Below are 6,197 nucleotides of genomic sequence, written 5' to 3' on the forward strand. Positions count from 1 at the left end.
TAATAAGGATAATATTTAAGGAATAAATATTACCCTTATTATTTATTCTTATAATTCATATCAATTTATTCTTATCATTTATAATTATTTTATATAGAACATTTACTAGTAAAATTTTATTAAGATTCACTACACAATTTCATTTTTTATTTTTGCTTTAAATCTATAAAATGAAATTAAGATAGATTAAACAAATTTTTATTAATTCATTCTCCAAGATTCAGTATTAATTTAAATTCAATTTGATTTTGCTAAATTCACAAAATATTAAGTCTAATATCTAATACAATATTGTATATTATTTTATAGTAAATTATATTGAGGAGAATTCTATTTAAGTTAATGGTTAAGGATCCAATTATCATAAATTAAGATTTCTTTGACAAATGAAAATCCTACATCTAAAAATGATACATTTATTTTAGAAACATCAGTTAAATAGGTGTTTCAAATCTACATTTTCAATTAAAATAGGACTTTTCTACATGAAGCCCCATTATATTTTATTAAATGGTAAGCAATATGAAAACTTCTTTTATATAGCTAATTAAAAATATTCTTCATTTAATAGATTATGCAAAATCAAAATAACATAATAATTCAGAATTCCTATCCTTTTTCAAATATAATAAACAATTAAATAATGCAATTTATAATAATTAATAAATACCAGAGTAAAGAGAGTACTGGGCTGATGTTATTGAGAATGGCAACAGGTGAATAGTTTCAGTTTTTTTCAGACACAGTAAAAAGGCGCTAAGGTTGAGCCAATCAGATGCGAGGATTCATTTGATCAAGTTGGCATTTGCACAGCCTAGCTCACAACGGTACATACTTCTATCATAGCTATATCAAGTGTTGTACGGTTCGGTTCTGTGTCGGGTTGTTAATTTTTATTTTAAATATTTAAAAAGTGATATAAATACGATAATATTGTTTTCATTAAGTTTCTTTAGTGTTCCGTTATTGTTTTATTTATTTTTGTTTCGAAATTCGTTTGTTTTAAATAAGGAGGCGAAAAGTAAATTTGAAGAAAGAAGGCCATATTGGAACATTCTACAGTGAGTAATGAATATTTTTTTTTTTTTTTTTTTTATAAAAATCTGTGTGTACATTCTAAAACAACTTTACCATATCATTCCTTTAAAAACGAAGTCAAAGCTTAGTAATAGTAATTTGTTGTTTAGCATTTATGTAAATAATTTAGAAATAATGAGGTGTAAACGTTTTTATTTTGATAAATATACTTTTAATAAAAAAGTGAAAACCTAACCTCCGAATCTGAAAAAAAAAATACTTAAAGCAATTGCAGAAGGAATTAAATTAAGATACCGTCCTTATGGATATTCTGTAGGTCATAATTCTTTAACGGAATCTTTATCACAATTTGTTATTATTATTTTTTTAAATAATTAATTTCATAGATAATTTATTTATTTTATCAAATATCAGTTTACCAGTTGTAGTTTTTTATAAGTTAAATCATAAAGTAAACGTTTCCAGTAATCCATGATTATTAATTTGTCTTTTTCCCAGTTAAAAACTCCAACAACATTAGAAATTTTATATTTAAATAAAAATGGAATAATTTTCATTGATTTCAATGGTTATAAAATGCTAATTGCTAACTTAAGAGTCTGCTAAATCCACAGTGGAAGCTTTGATTGAAAATTGTCTCGCAATTTATTATTAATTATTTTTACACATTTGCTGTAAATTAATTTTAAATCTCACTTTTCATAGATAATAAATTATTTTCCATAGAAAATAATAACAATCCTTAATAAAAGTAGATATTTTATTAGAAAAACCTTGGAGAAACCAGTTCTCGTACAATAGGCTTAATAATTTTCCATTTTCCATTAATTCCTATTCCTGTATCTGAGTCAACTTATTCTTCAAAATGAAAGGACATATTAAAAATTTCATATTTAAAAGTCGAATAGGTTTGAGTGATTTTAAACTTGATTGAATGACAAGATAATAGCTAACTTAAGAATCCGCTAAATGTATAGCGGAAATTTCCAGAGAATTTTCAATCGGTTCATTAAAATTTAAAGCTTTTGGAATTAAAATTATACCATTATTATAATTATTATTTTTTTGTTCTTTTTTAATATTTTAATTTGTAGCAACGAAGGCTCTGTATCTAAATATTTAATTGCGGTTCCACCCACCCTAATATTTTAAATTTCCCTCCTAGTCAGTCTGCTATTCCCTCTTTTTTCCCTCAGCCAAAGCCTAAATATCCCTTAGGTTTTCCCTACCGCCTGAATATATAAAAAATAACATAGATAAGGTATATTATATAGGTCAGTTACAAACTATTATATCTTTTTTAAACTATATTCATGTTATTATTATCTTGTTCAATCTTTTTAGTCTTTAATAAATTTATTAGTATTTACAATTATTGTTTGGTTACTATTAAAAGATATGATCATATTTTATATTTATTTTTGTTATTCATGGTAGGTTTATAAATTTACATACTTGTTCAATTTATACTTAGTACCAGCTTCCTTTCCTGAGGAATTATCATGATTTCATTAAAATTACTTCTGCATTTTTATTACTGTTCTTGTTATTGGTTGATTCATATCTTATTGTAAGTTTATTTAATTTTGTTATTTATTTATTTTTGTTATTATAACAATTTTATTTTGGCCTGCAATAAGCAGGTGAGGTAGACAGCAGCCAATGGTTCATTATCCTGACGTTCAACTAAACTGTATGGCCAAAACAGGTAGTCACTTCTTCATTCTTTTCCATGCAACATCAGGGTTGTGAGTTGTTGCTACTTTTTTCAAAAATTTATTGTTGTTTGCATCTAATTAATTGTGAAATCTTTTGTAATTCAACTGAAATTGGTTCAAAGAACTAAAATTGTATATTTATATACACCCTTTAGGTGTAGGTGTAGACAGTTATTAACATGTTTGCTTGTACCATTCTTCTGGTCTCTGCATCTCATTTATCCTATCTCAGAACTAAATCAAATATAACTTCTGCTCGATGGTATATTACATATGAATAGTAATAATATATGATAAAATTAAAAATCATAAGAGTTTACAATCGAAAACAAAACGCTTCCTGTGCTTTGTCCTTTCATTTTTGTTGAAATATTTAAATTCATATTTTAATAAAAGTAAAGAGGCGATAAATGTGAAAATAAAATATTTAACGATAAAACATTTATTATAAATAATGTTTTTAATAAAGTTTGATTGGAATAAATTGCCGCTGTCCATTGTTCAGTTTGACATGGGTTTCACTCCCTTTCGTTTACGGTTTTTCCCAACGTTCTACTCATTTTTTTAAACAGTTTTTTGAGGTCTAATAATCCTTATTCTAAATGATTTAGGAAAATATTTGTTAGCCATATTTCAAGATCTGTAGTCGGGATAAATAAAGAAATTTTTCCGATAGCCCTTTTGATTTTAACTAAAAAAAAAAAATGACGTTCATAATTAAAAGGTTCAGAAAAACAACACTTCAAGTCTGTTTTACAAACTGTTTTAGAAGAATGAAGTTAATCTCCACTTATATTATTGACTATTGCATTAATATTTTTTAATATGAGTTAATAAAAACATGTCTCAGAATGAAAATATGATCTTTCTATAGATAGTTCTCAATCAGAATTTATAGAAATTTGCTACCCATTAATTTATTTGAAAAAGATTGAAATATCATAATTACTCATTTTTATTTTTTCTATATAAAGCTCATTCATTACTTTTTATATTAACTTGAATACTTTATAATTAAGGTTGTTAATATCCACCTGTAAATTATCAGTAAAACTGTTCAAGAAATAATAAGTTCTTTTGTAGCTTACTATTGGTCCCTCTTTATAGCTTCATTGGACAAGACATTTGCTCGCCAAAATAAGTGATTTGTTGCAAAATCCTTTTTCATATTTTTGTTTTTCAACTATACAGATATGTTATAAGTTGAAATAGGTTATTTAAGCTTGTAATCGGCCCAAAAAATGTTTCATTCACATCTGAAAATGAATATCTTTAGATAGTATTACATGGGTGTTGGATTGATTAGCAGATTCTTGTGTCTGACATTGAGGTTCAGAAAAAAAAAATCTTTTTTAATATGAGTCTTGAATGAATAATAATATATTACAGAAGAGGAAGCCAATCAAGTCACTAACTGTGGTTTTATTGTTTATAATATGTCAATGCCATACATCAACGTTTCGGGTTCCTAAATATTCTATCATGCTTGACACTTAAGCATGGACACATATAATATAAAATGAATGGAATAGAATCACACTTTAATACTTACAGCGTGTTTTCTTAGTAAATGGCGTAGGCAAATTTAACACAAGCAAGTTCTTTAAATTTATGATTTTCAGTTAATTATACTAATGATGCATTGCAGGCTCTTGAAAATGGCCCCTAGGAGCCGAAACATATATGTACAACTATGACGCATTCTGGGTAATAAATGTATTGAGGTGTGTTTATTTTCTTGATTATTCTGCTTGTCCTGAATGCCTCGACGATGCCTGTTCGGTTATATAAAGGTAAGGTAGTTGACAAGGAATATGACTAGATATCATGAGATTAACGAGTGACATCCGTTATATCTTGGAGGATGGTACCCTCGTTCTGCTGGGTACTATTCCGACAGAGGCGAAGGAGGTTCGTTTAGGTTAGGTTCTTGGTTACATTCATAATTGATACACAGACTTACCTTCATAATATCCGGAGCTTATGAAGGGATAACAGGTAGTGGAGAGAGATCATGTCAAGGGTGAACAAAAAGTAACAATCATTTAGAAATCAGAATCGGCTATAAACCGAAACTATCTAAAGTAGAGGGTGTGGATCAATGATCTTCTGTGACTTGTGATTTTCTCTGATCTATTAGTTTTATTATTATTATTATTATTATGTTTTTATCTTTTCCTCTATCCCTCTAAAGCAGAATAAAACATTGAATTAATGATTGCATTACGTATGGTTACTTGAATCAAACAGAAGATTACCTTTATCTACCAGTAGTATTTTACGGTTACGGTGGAATACTTATCTTTTTATTGTGATGTGTTCATTCTATATGGTACTACTAGAAAATATCCGGAGGTGAGGTGCCTCCTCATGTTGATTGCACATAATCAATTAGGCTAATTAATTTATTGTTTATTATTATTCTCTCTCAAGTTTTTTTTTTCCTGACTCCTACAAAACAGAAAAGAAAAGTGAATTAATAAGTGCATTACTGAGAAAAAGAAAAGTAATTCGTGTTGGGTATTACCTTTTAATACCTTTGGTATTTTAAGGTTACCTGTTGTGTTTATTTGTTATTTATGAGATCCACAAAATGGTGCCATTTTAAATCCAGAGGTGAGGGGCCTCCTCGTGTTGTATCGCATAGAAGATAAAAATAAAAAACATTAATTAATAAAGACAATGGATAATGGTAAAATAATAAGAAAACAGTCAGAAGTCGAAAGAGAAGTGTGGGGGAGGGGGAGGGGGTGCATAAGAAGATGGACTTATGAGGTGATGTTGATAGGGTTTTTGGACCCTTTCCTGCCCTGCCATCTCGCAGGAAGGTGGGATGGAGTGATAGACTGGAATACTGGATTGAAGGAAGCAGGGAGACTGTCAAAGAATTTAATGTGTCTCCGTGTGATGTGTTGTTGTACTGTTTCTAGCTGTAGTTCGTTATGAATGTGTGTCATGTTACCATGTACCATGTTCATGTTTCCAGAGATGTCCCTCGACATATCTTCTGTGGTGTACTGTTTTGGTATTGTTGTAATGATCTCAGGGCTGTTGGGTAGAGATAATGTAGTAGTGGTGCGCCGTATAGGAGTGATGGTCGTAGTATTACTTTGTAGATGAGTAATTTGAGTCTGAGTGGCAGCCCTGGTGAGTAGATGAGGTGCTCAAGTTGGTATGATGTTGATTTGACGATTTGTATTCTGTTCTGTATATGTGCAGTGAAAGATAGATGTGTTACTAGTTTAAAGCCTAGGTATGTGAGATGTTTCTTGGTTTGTATTGTCTGTTCGTTGAGTTTAGGTGCTCTGTTGGGAGTTTTCTTGTATGAGAATGTGATGGCGCCTGTTTTTGTGGGTTGATGTGAATATTTATGTCTCGTAGTTTGTTAGCGATGAGTTGGGCCGCTGCGGCGGCCTGGTCCATGGCCTTGTCTGCATTCAT

General features: G+C 29.2%; 1 protein-coding gene across 1 annotated transcript in view; it reads left to right on the forward strand.

Moving 5' to 3' along the window:
* Window positions 1-861: 861 nt before the first annotated feature.
* The window catches only part of LOC106677602 (uncharacterized), a 938,458-nt gene continuing 933,122 nt past the window's right edge, over window positions 862-6,197 (forward strand). The window contains exon 1 of the mRNA XM_067045967.1: window positions 862-1,061. The gene's annotated coding sequence lies outside the window, so the exon portion shown is untranslated. The remainder of the gene's footprint in view (window positions 1,062-6,197) is intronic.

This window comes from Halyomorpha halys, unplaced genomic scaffold (genome assembly GCF_000696795.3).
Source record: "Halyomorpha halys isolate HHAL.00 unplaced genomic scaffold, Hhal_1.1 Scaffold104.1, whole genome shotgun sequence".
NCBI classification, from domain to species: Eukaryota; Metazoa; Arthropoda; class Insecta; order Hemiptera; family Pentatomidae; genus Halyomorpha; species Halyomorpha halys.